The following is a 15,115-nucleotide window of genomic DNA, read 5'->3' on the forward strand; positions in this document are numbered from 1 at the left end:
TGTGGGGCTCAAACCCACAAACCGTGAGATCATGACCTGAGCCAAAGCCGGACACTTCACCGACTGAGCCACCCAGGCACCCCACAGATACAGAACTTTTAAAGGAAAGAAACAAAAACTAGAAAACTCAGAGGAGGCACCTTGGGGATGGTTCGTAAGTTCTGCCCTGGCCAACAGAAGAGTTTTATGTAATGTATATAATTCTCTAATACACCCTAGGTAATACCCTACTATATCATACAACTACATACACATACATGAATACCACTTACAGTATTTGCCAAGAGATGAAGACAGACAATAGTAATTTCAGAATATCCATCCCCATTAATGAGAAGTTCATTTTGATAGACTATGAATCCAAGGATACAAACCAGAGGAAAAAAAAAACCCTAAGCATACGCAAAAGGCTGAACAGTCATAACGTAAATGGGGCTGATAGAAACGGTAGCAAACAGAAGAATTTCCCTCTTCTTTTAACCTACTTTTAGACAATGGCTTACTCCACTGGAGAGTATTTTATGGGTGCAGGAGTTTCCAGGCCACAAAAATCCTTTCAACCAATGACAGCAAGAGTGTCTCACTTTGATCTCCAATTCACATAGCTGGTTAGAAAGACTCACTGTATTCAGAACTGGTCTCCTTCCTCCCTCTTCCAAACCCCCAAATTCAAATAAACAAAACAGAAAAGAAAGTCAGTGCTTAAAAGTTCCCCCCACCACCATGCCTGCACCCTGGTGCAGCAGATACAATCTAGGGCAGGGTCCCAAGTAGAATTGGCCCCTGGGGGGCAGTAAACGAGAGGCAGGAGTCTACTCGGTCCCCCTGGTCCTGCAAATTGCTACCGAGTGACCTGTGAGCCAGGAGTCTGCACGCAGAGGAGCCGGGCTCATGCCAGGGGATGTGTTCCTCTTACAGAATGGGCATGGGTCCGAAGTAAAGCAAAAAAAAACATCGATTTCCATCTCCCCATCCCACCCCTCACTCTTGTCAAGGCAAGCCTCCTTTCTCACATGAGGGAACCTGGCTGCAGGGATGCCCTCGGAGGGGTTGGGGGTGGATGGTCTCCCCTGCAGTGAGGGGCCCGGTGAGGCTCACTGCATCAGTTCGCCTGGACTAACGTAAGAAAATTCCACAGAGTGGGTGGTTTAAACAACACAAACTGATTTTCTCCTAGTTCTGGAGGCTGAAAGTCCCGGATCAAGGTGTGGGCTGATTTGGTTCCTGCTGAGAGCTCTGTCCCTGGCTCGCAGACAGCCGCCTCCTCGCCATGTCCTCACGTGGCGGAAAGACACCCAGTTCCCTGGTGTTCTTCTCAGGAGGACTCGAGTCCTATCAGATCCCCGCCCCACCATGAACTTCTTTAACCTTGAGGACTTCCTTCGAGGCCCTATCCCCGAACACAGACATGCAAGGGGGCTAGGACCTCAACAATGAACACTGGGTAGGGGTGCACACTTCAGTCCAGATGGGGGAGCTGGCCCAGGCAGGGCCAGCAACTGGATCATAACTGGGGCTAGGGTTTCCACACGTTCCACGGCACTGAAGTGACCCTCCTTCAGTATGAAGAAAAGGACCCAAGAAAGAGGAAGAGGGCTGAGTAACGCAGGGCTGTGGACTATGGATCAGGAGGGCAGAAGGAACGGGCAGCCGCCAGACAGCAGGCACTGAGCGGATCACTCGTGAGAGATGTGGATGAGGAGCAGAGGTCAGGAAAGCTGCCCAGGGGTCACTCAGCTAAGAGGGGCCAGGCAGGGACGGGCACTGAGGCAGCCAGCCAGGAGGAGGGCAGCCCTCCTGGCCTCCATGACAAGTGGGGAGGGAAGAGACCCAGGAAGGGGCAATGCTGGAGCCTGGGGAGGGTGGGAGGGAGGAAGGGGCAGAGGCCAGGACTGGAGGAGGCAGAAAAATGAAAGGCAATGGTGGAGACAGGAGCCGGAAGCGCCAGGCTGCAGCTCTCCCCAGAGCCATACTGTGGGCCGGCACGTGCCAGGTCCTTTACAAAAGGATTCAGTTCTTCTTCACAGCCCTGTGATGGTGACAATTCTTCCTTTTCCTGAACGCACATACAGGCCCCGAGCTGAAGGAACCCCACTAGTGGCTCGTGCCTCAGGGAGGAGCAGACACAAGACCCAGGAGGGGTTCAAGGCCAACTCCAAGGCTGGAGGCAAAGTCTCCAAACCCAGAGACCTTTCTAGACCGGCCTGAGCTGGCACGTGCTGCCTAGGGCCAGGAGAAATGAGTGAGTGCTTACGGCCAGACCTGGCTCACAGCAAGTGCTGCTCAGTTAATGATAACTGCTATTACACAGACTCAAAATAAGTGTTGTGTTTGGTATCAGAGCCATCTGTATACAGATCTCTTTCTTCCCTCTATCAGGTGTGGAGACGGTCTGCAATTTACCGTTCCATCCACAACACTAATCGCGGTGCCCTCCACAGAAGAGATGATCGATAAAAGGCTGGATGAGTGAATTAATTAACTGATAGAGAAATGTACCATGCAGGGGACATGAGAATAAGGCAAAGAAGGCAGAAGGTAAATGAGAAAATCGACAGATGGGCAAAGAGTGGACACACATAGACACACATAAATGAAAAGATGCAAAAAAAAAAAAAAAAGGCAAAAGATAATACGTACGGGGGAAAAATGGTCTGGGTTCAATGATTTGTGTCTCCCCGGAGTGTCTTTCAGGACCAGAAGTATTTCACTGCTACCAGCTATCATCATCTATTTTCTTCAGCACGCCAGATAAGAACAAATAAATAAACGGACATCACAGTTACTAGGAATTAAGCACCCTCCGCCCAACCTCCTGCTAGCCCAGGGGTGACATTCTGCATGTGACTGAGTTCTCCCGGGCCTTTTCCTACAAAGCACAATAGCAAACATCACGCTGCACAGGGCAAGGCGACCCCAGACTCAGCGGGAAGGCTACGAAGACCTAAGCCGACACTGAGGCTGGTTGCGCGAGCTAGCTCAGCAGCTCTACTCTATTCTGGCGGTTTTACACTTAACTTGCCCCTTATTTCATGGCAGGAAAACCCATCTGTGGGTCCATTCAAGCTTAGAGAAGAGGTAAACCAGGCAGCATTAAATTTCTGCTATTGGATGTCTTTTGATTGGTCACTTTTACTCCGTTTTAATTTTATTTTTGTGACTGATGGGAATTACACGCATATGTCCCTCCCATGATGACACCATCACAATTTTCCATGGCTAACAGACGTCACAGGAGAAGGAAGCTTCCAACTGGGCTCCTTGGTAGGGAGGGGAAGACTGTCCTCAGTTCTTTTCCCACCAGTACACAAACACCGTGGCCACCTTGGGCTCTCAACCACATTACCCAGAACCAAATGCCCGCTCCAGAAAACATTTTGAATTGTGAGGCTGCTCACCCCTGCATTCACAATTTCTTAACTTTAGCCACATATTAGTACCATAGGATGAAATACTATGCATTGCTTAAAAGCACTGAAATGGGGGGGGCGCCTGGGTGGCTCAGTCGGTTGAGTGTCCCACTTCGGCTCAGGTCATGATCTCACAGTCCGTGAGTTCGAGCCCCGCGTCGGGCTCTGTGCTGACAGCTCAGAGCCTGGAGCCTGCTTCGGATTCTGTGTCTCCCTCTCTCTCTGCTCCTCCCCTGCTCATGCTCTGTCTCTGTCTCAAAAATAAATAAAAACATTAAAAAAAAAAAAAAAAAAGCACTGAAATGGGAAATGTCAGAAACACTAGTGATCACGTACCTTGTCCACTCCCTGGGGCCTGGAGCAGTGGATGGACACCAGACCCAGATCAGGGAGACAGATGCTCCCTCCAGAAGCCAAATTTTCATACCCTTTGTTCATAATTTTGAAGGTGCTATCATTTCCACTAGACTGAGCAAGAATCTTTTACGGAAAGCACTTACTACAATGGCCTGACCCATTCACAGGCTCCATTGAAACGCTAGCAGTTAGTAGCATACACGAATGATAATAGTACATTCACGCTCACTTGTGTTGTGCAAACCTCTTCACATCGTATACTCCTCCGCCCTCCCCACTAGGACACGGGAAGGCCGGAAGGATGCGCAGTTCCTCTGGGCATCCCTAGCACAGTCTCTAGCACATGGTAGAAACGCACGTAGAAATAGTTCTTGAAGGCCGCATGCCCCTTCGCTTCCATAGAGGCCACACCAACACTTTCTGACCTCAAAAGGAAATCCGAAACAATGTGCTATGTAAGCAAGTTCATCTCTCCTCGCCCCTTCCCCCCCTAGCTCCACGTGCAGGAGGAAATGCTTCTCACTGGCTATACAAATGAACACGTGCCACACCGTGTGCACGGTTTGCAGCCAGCGAGTGAGGCCAGCTCAGAGCCAGTTCTGCATCAAGCTACTTTCACCCTAAACAGAAAGCATGCTGTATGTGAGCGACGGGGCAGGATCTCCGCATGAGGGCACCGTGCAGTCACTAGCTCTGCTTTTTGCCTAAAATTCTGTCAAAGGCAACTCAGATTGACCTGTAGAATGGTTACCATCTATGCAACATGTGAATAGGAACAAATTAACACAGAGACTGTTAACCATGCCTCCATCCCAGGGATGACAGGCAAGTCGTGCCTCATGTGCTGAGTTACTTGTGCCGCTAAAAACACACCTCACTAATTAAAAATGGAAAACCAACCAACTAAATGATCACAAGGGCCGCTTTAGCTCATAAATATGCCAGTTAGCACACTGTGATTGATAAGGAAGTTCTGACATCAACTAGAGAAAAGATGTAAACTAAAAAAGCCACGTTCTCCTAAGAGCAGAGTAACATTTTCAACAGAATCAATGACCACTCGTTCACATCTAAGACTGCCTTTACAAAGACTGTAACAGGTATGTCTTCAGTTCTGTTCACGCACGCGTGCTAGAAATTCGTGCTGGACAAGGACACGTATTTCTGTTCTCTGTTAAAGCCCAAACGCAGCTGATGTGGTAGAACATGTGGCCTGTAAGGAACGGAGTTCTCTCCATACCTCTGTCGTCCAGACAGTGACCAGATGAAGACTGTGCACCATTAAGGCTGTGAGTCACGGAACATATATACATCAACTTTTACACGTTGCACTTTACTTTAGGAAAATAAAACAAGACCAAACTGCTTTTTGCTAGCTGCGATATTTTTATTTACAGAAAAGAGACTTCTCTAAAGCAACTCTGCAAAGGATTCATGTGAATTGCTAAATGTCTCCTCCTCTAAAAGACACAAGGCTAGTCTTCCACAACCACCACGTTCCCCTGGACGTGGCCCAGCGTGATGACGGTGTCCTCGGACTTTACCTGTCACCCTGCAGCTGTACAAGTCCATTCCAGGGACAGGCTAGCACCTAACAGGTGAGCCAGGGTGGAACCAAGACAGAGGCAGAGAAGCTTGCATCCGTGTTCTTCTCCACCTCCCAATAGCATGTGTCCCAAGGGAGCATGGTGGGTGAGCCCCTAACCTTACAGTATGACTTGTGGCCTTATAAGAAGACAGAGACCCAGGGCGCCTGGGTGGCTCGTCAGGTAAGCATCAGACTTCAGCTCAGGTCATGAATTCACAGTTCGTGGGTTCGAGCCCCTTGTCAGGCTCTGTGCTGACAGCTCAGAGCCTGGAGCCTGCTTTGGATTCTGTGTCTCCCTCTCTCTCTGCCTCTCCCCCACTTGCACTCTTTCTCTCTCTTTCAAAAATAAAGATTGGAAAAAAGAAGAAGAAGAAGACAGAGACCCATGGGGGCCACCACGTGATGATGAGGGCAACGAGTGCAGCCACAAGCCAAGGAACCCCAGTGCCTGGGGCAACCGGAAGCCAGTAGGAGGCAAGGAAGGATTCTCCCCTCCAGGTGTCAAAGGGAGAGGGAACTGTCAACACCTGGACATCAGACTTCAGGCCTCCAGAACTGTGACACAATTAACTTCTGTTGCTTTAAGCCACGGAGTCTGTGGTACTTGGTGGCCGCAGCCCTAGGAAAGGCACGCAGTTAGTTTCTGGGGACACGGGAGCTACTTTCCAAGCCAGACGGCTGCCACCCTTCCAGCATGCTCCAGCCTGCCCTGTCCACAGCCCAGTGGTTTGGAAGGCGCATCAGAGAGCCAAACTTGGGAGAAAGAACCAGATGATCTTCTCCTCAACTTTAGCCATTTAAGGGCTTTAAAACGGTCGCAAAGTCATACACAGAGCATGAAAAGTCTCTTTTAGAGCATGATCAAAGAAATTAAAACACCTCTGAGCAGACAATGGCTTGTGTATCTCTGAGGAAAGAAACATAATGCAATCATCACCAGACTCGGTGACCACGAAACACTGTTCTCCAGAACTTACAGTGCTCTTAAGGAAGAATAAAAGAAATTACTTAATCATTTAAAATAAAATTAAATAAATAAATTAATTAATTAAATTAAATTAAATTAAATTAAATTAAATTAAATTAAAAAGCTTCCATAGAGGACAGTCAACAGAAAATCACTCCCCAAGGGTACGGGTAGGTGCTGAAATCCAAGTATCAACATTGCCATAACAAAAGTAACATTATCAGCTCCAACAACAGTTACTAACATACACAGTTTTACCCGTGTAACTGACCTAAAGCCCCCCACATACGGAATGGAACGCTTTACAAATTACCAAGCACTCTTCATAAAGGATTAGCAGTTAAGGCAAACAAATCTAACTACGTCCTGTGCTGCCATTAGGAAATATGGCAGCAAAGGGCAGCCAACGGCAACATTAGGTGCAAGGCCACACTGTGCCCCTGCCCCTCCCCCACCCAGCTCCTTCCACCTGTGCAGAGGGGAGACTTTGGTGGGGAGCTGGATGCCCCAGGACGTGCAGACCCTACTTTACTGTCCACCTTCTGTCCTCATCCTCCGTAGGTAGAAAAGTACCTCGTGCGTGACTGGCTTACGGAATTGTAACAAGGTGTCCCTGCAAGGCACACACCTAGGCTCCTCGTTTCAAAAGAATCTCTCGCGGTCCCCAGCCGGCTGCGCTGCTCCCTGACGAGGCCATCGGCATTCCCGAGCACCTTCCACATGAAGCAGGGCTAACCAGACGTGAGCTCAAGTCTGTGGGGAAGGCTGTCCATCTCCCGGGTTTTAGGAAGACGTGTTCAAAGCACACACATGCTAGAAGGACGGTCAGGGAAGCCTCTTTTCTTAGTGACAATCTACGAGGTTCCCCAAGGAAAGGAGGGATGCAGACCGGCCACGCTCAGGCTAGGTTACAAACGGCCCTTTTGGCACCTCTAAACACGACTCAGAACATTTTCATTGCCATTACTGTTCAGTTTTCAATCTACATATTTTAAAGAGGAGCCCACGGTGAGGCTTGCCAGACCCCTTTTGGCACTAATTCAGCAGCAGCTAAGACTCAGGCTCACTCTGTTTCCCCGGCTGCTTCGGCAGCAAGCACGGCAGATCTTGCGAGGATTTTAAAACCACCTTTCATAGAATTTTAAGGTCGCCCGCTTTACTTTCCAACAAAGTACAAAGAAAGAAAAGTACTAGCTACTAGCGGAATTCAAGAGCAGGGTGATGGGAGCACAGACATGATGTGTGGCCAGCATTCGCGAGGTAAGGACTTGTGTCGCACTTAAATTCACTTTCATAGTTAAGAAAGGAGTGCTGAGTATACATGGCGTTTCCCCTCAAGTTCTCCAAAGGCCTTCAGCCCAACCATCACCTGAGGAGGAGAGGTGGAAGGCACGGGACTGGTGTTGAGGGAACATTGGCCGCAAGGGGCAGGCAGATGACTGGTTCCCTCTGGTCTGTGGGAGGCCATCAGGGATGTGCCTGGTGTGTCTCCCCCCGCCCCCGCCCCCCACCCCGGGCCAGAAGGAGAGCCCATCACTTGTCCCCAGGCCTGTTCAGCCGGTCTGCTGACGACAAGACCAGGAAAGTCACCCTCCCAAACTATTCAAAACTAGTGATGGGAGGAGCGAGAAACCACCTAGTGAGACTTCCCACTCAGATAGAATCCTGATTCCCAGGCAGACGCTGGGTTTTACAACCTGCAATCTTGGTGTTGGGGGCTTCCCATCGTGGTCACAGGTTAGCACGTGGCCACCCTTCCCCCCAGCTTTTCTCTAGCAAGAATGGAGTGAGGGAGCGGATGGACCCACAAGGAAATCAGGTCTTTGTCCACGAGCCGCTCCCTTGGCTTAAGGGACCCAGCGTCTTCAGGTCCCTCGGATACTGTCATGTTGATACCAAAGCAATCAGCAGCTCTATGTATTTGATCTCAACCCAAATGCGTTACAGCAAGAAATAAGCTGGGACTAGTATATATGCACGTACACCAGTTCATTCGGCAAACACCCAGTGAGCCCGACTACACCGCCAGAGTCCTTCTACTTACGGACTCAGGTGCCAGATGAAGACACAGACGTGGACACAGAGAGATGACGACTACCACTAGTCACAGACAACACTGACTGCAGGGTTATCACACGCCAAGTAACAGGCTCTTTTCAGGCACCACTCTTGACATACCTTACAACTCTCCTAGGAGATAAATATGACCATTGTCCCCATTTCTCAGATAGGAAAACTGTGGCACGAAGAGCCTTACCAGACCAAAGTCACACAATGCCAGGTGGAAGGCCATGATCCACGCGAGGGGACCAGATCTGTACTGCCTCTCGGGATTAAGGGTGTGAGTGTTCAAAGGCAGATGTACAGGAGAGGCCCAGGAAGCCTCCTAAGATGGGGCCACCAGTTCTAGTTCTAGGGTGATCCAGATGCTTCAAAGGACCGATGCCATTTCAGTCCTGCCATGTGCAAGGAGGTGAGCAGTGGTGGCGGTGGGGGAGGCAGGCCGAGTGCTGGGAACAGCATGTGCAAAGGCACCGTGTGTGAAAGTACCTGGCCTCGTTGGAAGGGACCAGTGTGATCAGTTCATAAAATTTTAAAAGTACTAAATGGTAGCAGATGAAGCAAAGATCCCATTTTTTTTTTAATTTTTTTTTTCAACGTTTTTATTTATTTTTGGGACAGAGAGAGACAGAGCATGAACGGGGGAGGGGCAGAGAGAGAGGGAGACACAGAATCGGAAACAGGCTCCAGGCTCCGAGCCATCAGCCCAGAGCCTGACGCGGGGCTCGAACTCACGGACCGCGAGACCGTGACCTGGCTGAAGTCGGACGCTTAACCGACTGCGCCACCCAGGCGCCCCGCAAAGATCCCATTTTTTAGGGCCCTTTAATAACCCTAAGGAGCCCAGACCTTATCATGAAATGGGGACCCAGAGGCTTATAAGGAGAAAAGTGTAACAAGAAGATCTGTGTATTAGAAAATCAAGTCCAGTACCAATAAAAGGCGTTGATGAGAGGGAAAAGAGTCCAGAAGCAGGAGGACGAAAGGGCTATGGCCAAGTGGGAGAGAAAGGCCTGATCCGGGCCATGCGAAGACAGAATGTCAGTTTTTCAAGGCTCGGCAACCACACGCTACCTTCTGGTCTGTGACTGTTGGCTGAGTGTAATTACTAATAGTGCCCTTTTCTGCCCCCAAAGGTGTCCTGGTGAAAGACGGCCACCTTATTCCACACCCATTTGGACACTATGTAGGGCAAGAGGGAAAAGCAGGATTTGAGGATGAAAATAAGAATTTTAATCCAGATACCAAATAAAAACAAGGGCACGTGTCTTTTACACACATTTACATACATAAAAACCACACTATGGAAATATGGTGATAGATATCCAAGCATTTATGACTGTCAATGCCCCCCATTTAACCTAAATGCTGGGAAGCAAAGTTTTTGCACTGAAAATTTCACTTTCAGAAGCTTTCAAATATTCTACGATATATATTAGTCTTGATTAATCTCATAATCAGAAATTTTTTTTTAGTAAAAACGTATGCCTCGTTTCTAGTGCATCCAAAATATTTTTCATCAAAGCGATGCCATATCATGAGGAAAAAACAAAACTAAATAAAATGGGAGGAGGAAGAGCTTGCAAAGAGGGTCGAAGTGAATTAAATAATAGAGGAACAGCAAAGTCCGGAGAATTCAGTCAGTTGTAAAGCGTGTGGGCGTGTATACGGTATTATGTAAGCCAGCAGAAGGGAGTCTGATCACACATCCCCACACAGGCGGTGGCATCCCCACGCTGCTTTTCGCACGTCGGTTCCTCTTTTTGTGCAGCTAAGAAAATGAGTCCCATCCTACTGCCTATATGAACCCCACAAAACAAATGTCCTGCTAGGGATGTACGTGTGCCCACAGGGAAGCGTGCATTTTAAACCATACACTAACCAAAGGGTCCGATTCAAAAGCCACATTGTTAGTGGAATAAAACCAGCATTCTTTATGCCTTCCCTCCACCTGTGCCAGGCTCAATTGGTGAGGAACAAGTTCTCCCTTCTCCCTACCCACCCATGGAGCCACGGTCCTCTACCATGTCTGGATGAGGGACTGTATTCTGTGCCCGGAAGCCACGTTTTGCTATAACGCTGCAAGCCTCTCACTTAGTAGGGGTACAAGGCGATGCCGCTGTACTCTGATAAAGGATGATAAGGGCAATCGACTTAAAGTATCCCCTTTAATTAAATTAGTGCAAAAAGATTAAAAGCTCGGGGTGTCATCTTCTTTGTTCGTTTCAGGAGGGACTCGAATAAACCCATTTTACTAACCATTCCGAATCAAATTATTCTCAATAATTTCTCAATTTAATACTTCACGAAAACCAAATTTCTGAGTTTAAAAGAAGATATTCTTAGAGCAAATTCATGACACTCTTTTTAAAATAGCCACGGGCTCGATTTATGCACACAAGCAGCAGTTGCAAGGGCATTATTTCCTATAGTCCAAGGAGAAACGCACTGGGGCTCCGGCCGACGATGCCCTGCCAGCTGATACAGTCACAGCACCTGGCACTACTGTGTGGAGGCCTGCTCGGGAAAAGTCCAGAGGGAGGCTGCCCAGAACCAGTGGCTTCCCCTCTGCCCTCAGCTGCCCTTCTGCCCATCCCCATGCACACGTAATAAGGGCAGGCGTGTTCTCCGGAACACCCTCCTCCTCCCCTTGCAGGAGATGGTCCACGGACCAGCTCAGAGTGGGCACCTGACCAACGTGGACCAGAGAAGGGCCAGCCTGAGAGGTACTGTACAGAACACTCTGCTAGGCCCACGGCCTCGTGCTGTTGCTGGGGACTGCCCACCACATGTGCCGAGGGAGGGAAGCCAGTCTGCAGGGTGCAGACAGAGGCAGAGCGGAGAGGCAGGTAGCTTTCCCAGTCCCCCCCCCCCCCCCCACAGGATTTCCCAGCCAAAATCCCACCCTTAGGACAACTTCGTCTCATGCTTCAGGGAGCTCAAGAGGGGTACCAGCTCCTCTGAGCACAATGGGGGGAGACCGGGAGAAGAGGCCCAGATGCGAACAAGGCATGGGGAGATCCAGGGAGCCGCATCAAGTCAGGGGCTGCAACAAGAAAGCTTCCTGTTGGCGGAAGAAGGGAAGCAGGGGCTGAATGGATAAGCGACACCACTCTGCTGTTGCGTGAGCCTCGTTACCATCAGCAATGCCAAGCTGCGCTTCAGCAGGGCTGTGCAGGAGAGCTCGCGGTTGCTTCCTGCCTGTCAGCAGTGAACAGTGTGTTCCAGGGCTTCAAAGAGTGGTTTTGTCCCTCCACCGATGCCACTCTGCACCAGAGGGAACCGCAGTCCCCTCGCTGAGCCTTTGTATACAACACCACCGAGATGTGCAGTGCACACATGGACGGCTGGTGACTTCCCCACGGTGCAGCTGCAGCCGAGTCATTTATATTCATTTCTATTAGCCAGAACAGTTGTGCCCAACTTTTGGTTTGGGTTTCCATACCTTCCTGTGAGTGCAGTCTGCACGATGCATGATGAACATATTATCAGTAGTCTGTTTCTAGTGATCCACGCAGAGAAGATGATACGGCAGCCACCATTTGCCCCTGCGTGCCAGGGCACACCAGGTCACTTCATCCTGCCCACACTCTGGAGAATGCCTGTGCCAGATGTGACCTGGCATCCAAGCCACTGCTACCCGACCGTGCTCTCCTCTGTACCGCTGGGGCTACGTTTCCCAGGCCCTGCCCGCTGGATTCTTGGTTACGTTCTGCCAAAGAGAGGCCCTGGTGCAACATTAAAAGGCAGGAGGAAGACTGAGGACCTGCCCCTCCCAGCGCCCCGCCCCGCCCCAGCAAGCAGGGGATCTAAAACAGCAGGGGCAATGCCGGTCCAGCAAGTTGCTGAGGCTCAGGCTGTGCTTAGCTCCTAGGGCAGAACAGCACAGGCTTCCTGCTGGGGGTGGGGGAGCGACGGGCGGGGGTGGGGGCGGGGGTGGGGGCGGCGTCTTGCTCCTGGGTTCTGGGGGATTCCCATGTCCTTGTTTTGCTCCTGCGGACCTAGAAGCCGGCAGAAACTTTCTCAGTTTCTGCTCTGTGGGTAACAAACATGTCTTCCCCCTTTGGCCCCTTCAGCCCTTCACACACTTTTATAACCATTCCCTGGACTAGACCTCGTGCATCTGACATACCTAAGACGTTTCTATTTTGTGACCAGAGAGGCTCCAAGGAGGACAGAAAGAAGCTCACAGCCAGAGTAAAGCAGAGGCCATCTGAAAAATTATGGCTGGCAGTGATGACTCTCAGTTGAGTCAAATCAGAAAGAAACCAGAGGGCTGTGTCACTCCTCACCTGTCACCTGTGGTCTGCTGGCTAAAGGTCCCTACAGCCTGGGCAGAGCTGACATCAATCACCCTGCTGGCACAACCAGCTGGACGGGCTGGAACGCAGCTAGCTAGCCTGCATCAGCCGCTCGAGTGACCACGCCTAGAAGAAAATCCACAAGTTCCTTTTTCTGATCATGCTCAAAATGTCATAAAGGTCCCCTGCTGGGCCAGGGAGCAGCCTTCTCTGGGTGGGGAGGCGAGGCACAGGAAGCAGCCCTGACAGCTGGGTGACCCTGCACCAGCCAGATGGCCCACCTGTCATATGCCTGGTGACAGAGGGCCCTGAAACATTTGTAATGCTTGCAGAAGTAAGGGACAAAGGCAGGGTAACCGACTTTGTTACAGAAATTCCAGGAGGCATGATGACTATAGCTGGAACAAAGTTGGGGGTCTCCCACTGCTGCCCAGGACACAAAAGGGAAGTGGAAGAGACTGGTGATAGGAGACAACAGAGCAGACCTCTGGGATTCCTGGGGGGAGGGGCAGTTCTGAGGGCCACACGTGGCCTTCCCACACCCACTTCTCCCCAGAGGTGGCCCAGAGTAAGGGACATATGTGGCGCTCTGCCAAAATAGGCCAAACCAAAATATGATAGGGGCATTTTCTTCAAATCATTCCCTAGGTAGAAGTCATTCACTCCCAAAGCAATTGAAGGTCTCAACAATTATGCCTTCGGCTAGATGTGGGGGTTTTTATAACCACAAAACCAAAAGGGAACTTTGACAACCAGCTATTCCAACACTCGCATTTACAGATGAGGAAATTATGAGCATGATTAGTGTTCAAAAAATTTTTTCACATTGAAAGAATCCAGTTGAACTGATGCAGCTCCTGAAACTAACACATGGGGAGGCGGGCACTCTTGGTTAATTGCACCAGGCAGGGAGGTCAAGGAGGAAAGAAACCCTAATTTTCAAAAGGGTATCATCAGCTGGATTATTCTTCACTTAAAGGTAGCATGAGACAGTGCCTTTATCTATAGCAGAAAGTACTTAAGTTAAACCATAAGTTCACAAATAATGTTTAAAATCCAAAAGAGACAAGGAAGAACCTTCAAAGGTTCAATAATGGCAATAGAGGAAAACAAGCAAGTTCGAACAAACCAATGTGAAGTAAAATTTAAAAGTTACATTCTGGTTAAAACTAACGCCAAGAAATGATATACATCTGGAATTCACTTTACGATCCCCGAGTGGGGAGCACAGGGGAGGGAGACAGTGATGTGCTCTGAGCTGCTGAAGCTAAGTGACGTGCACACTGGGGACTCTCGGTGTTTCAGAATTTTCTGCTGTGAACTTAAGATCCACATAAAACAAGCAAATTCTCATCAAATATGCACCCTCGTGTCGCACACAGTGCAAATTACTTCACGTGGGCCTGGCATATCAATACCACTCCTTAATGCATGTCATTTATTATTATCTTTTACAAAATGAAGTTAAGCCAAAACCAGATCACAAGGTATTCAGATGACACGACATTACTTAATTGCTAAATAAACCAACCTGGTAATGATTTTTGAAAGCATTTTTTTCAATTATACATCATGTACAACTTCTTAAGCCACATTTCATTGCACAAACACAGTACTCAAAAGAAAGGCTGCTTTATAGATGACATATTATGTATTAATCAGTGCCCCACAGATGACTCCCACAGCAGCTAAATAAATATGAGTTAAAACTGAGTCTGCTTGTGACACAGATTTTCGTGATGCCCAGGCATCTGAGACCCGCATCCACCTCGCCCATGACGGACGAAGACTCTGCAGGCGGGTCTGTAATTGTGTGGCCACTCTGGCCATGGCTGACCAGACCAGACACCTGTCCTGACAGAAAACTGAACACAACTCCGGGGACTGAACACATCAGGGCACAAAAAGCATCCCTATACCCTTCACAGGTCGGCCACCAAATTCTTACATCAACTCTTCGATACATCAATTTTGTACCTGCTCAAACAGAAAATCCTGAGCATAGGCCAGACCGCCATCACACCAGGTAGAGCACGAACCTGCTTCGAAGGGGGCAGGGGTCCAGAGACTGAGAGGAGGACTCAGATTTCAGGTACCTAAAACATCCCTCGCTCATGTCAGATTGCTAGATGCACATTTCATTTGGTGTCTCTGGTATTTTTCGTATGATCTAAATGGAGTCTCCATTTTTTTTAAGCAAAATAAATCAGTTACACAAATGATGACTGAACTACTCAAAGGAGTACAGAAGAGCAGAGCAAAAGGCCACACTACTGTCACTCTCCAAGAAGCCACTGGGTGCAAGCTCCTGGGAAGCAGGGACTTGGGCCCACCTACAACTCTGCCTGACACACAGCAGATACTCAAATACTTGTTGAATAGGTGACGGACACTCGAGATCTTTCAAGGAAAAGATACCCACACACTAAGA

General features: G+C 49.3%; 1 protein-coding gene across 3 annotated transcripts in view; it reads right to left on the reverse strand.

Annotated features, from left to right (window-relative positions):
* Positions 1-15,115, reverse strand: part of NCK2 (NCK adaptor protein 2) — a 152,510-nt gene that overhangs the window by 102,510 nt on the left and 34,885 nt on the right. Inside the window, exon 1 of one of the 3 annotated variants that reach the window (XM_047069776.1) lies at positions 11,829-12,079. The exons of the other annotated variants lie outside the window; for them this stretch is intronic. The gene's annotated coding sequence lies outside the window, so the exon portion shown is untranslated. Of the gene's footprint in view, positions 1-11,828; positions 12,080-15,115 lie in introns of those variants that run through there. 3 annotated transcript variants of the gene reach the window in all.

Source organism: Lynx rufus, unplaced genomic scaffold, assembly GCF_022079265.1.
Source record: "Lynx rufus isolate CCGP_SWC_20201006 ecotype Redwood Valley unplaced genomic scaffold, mLynRuf1.p SCAF_8, whole genome shotgun sequence".
Taxonomy (NCBI): Eukaryota; Metazoa; Chordata; class Mammalia; order Carnivora; family Felidae; genus Lynx; species Lynx rufus.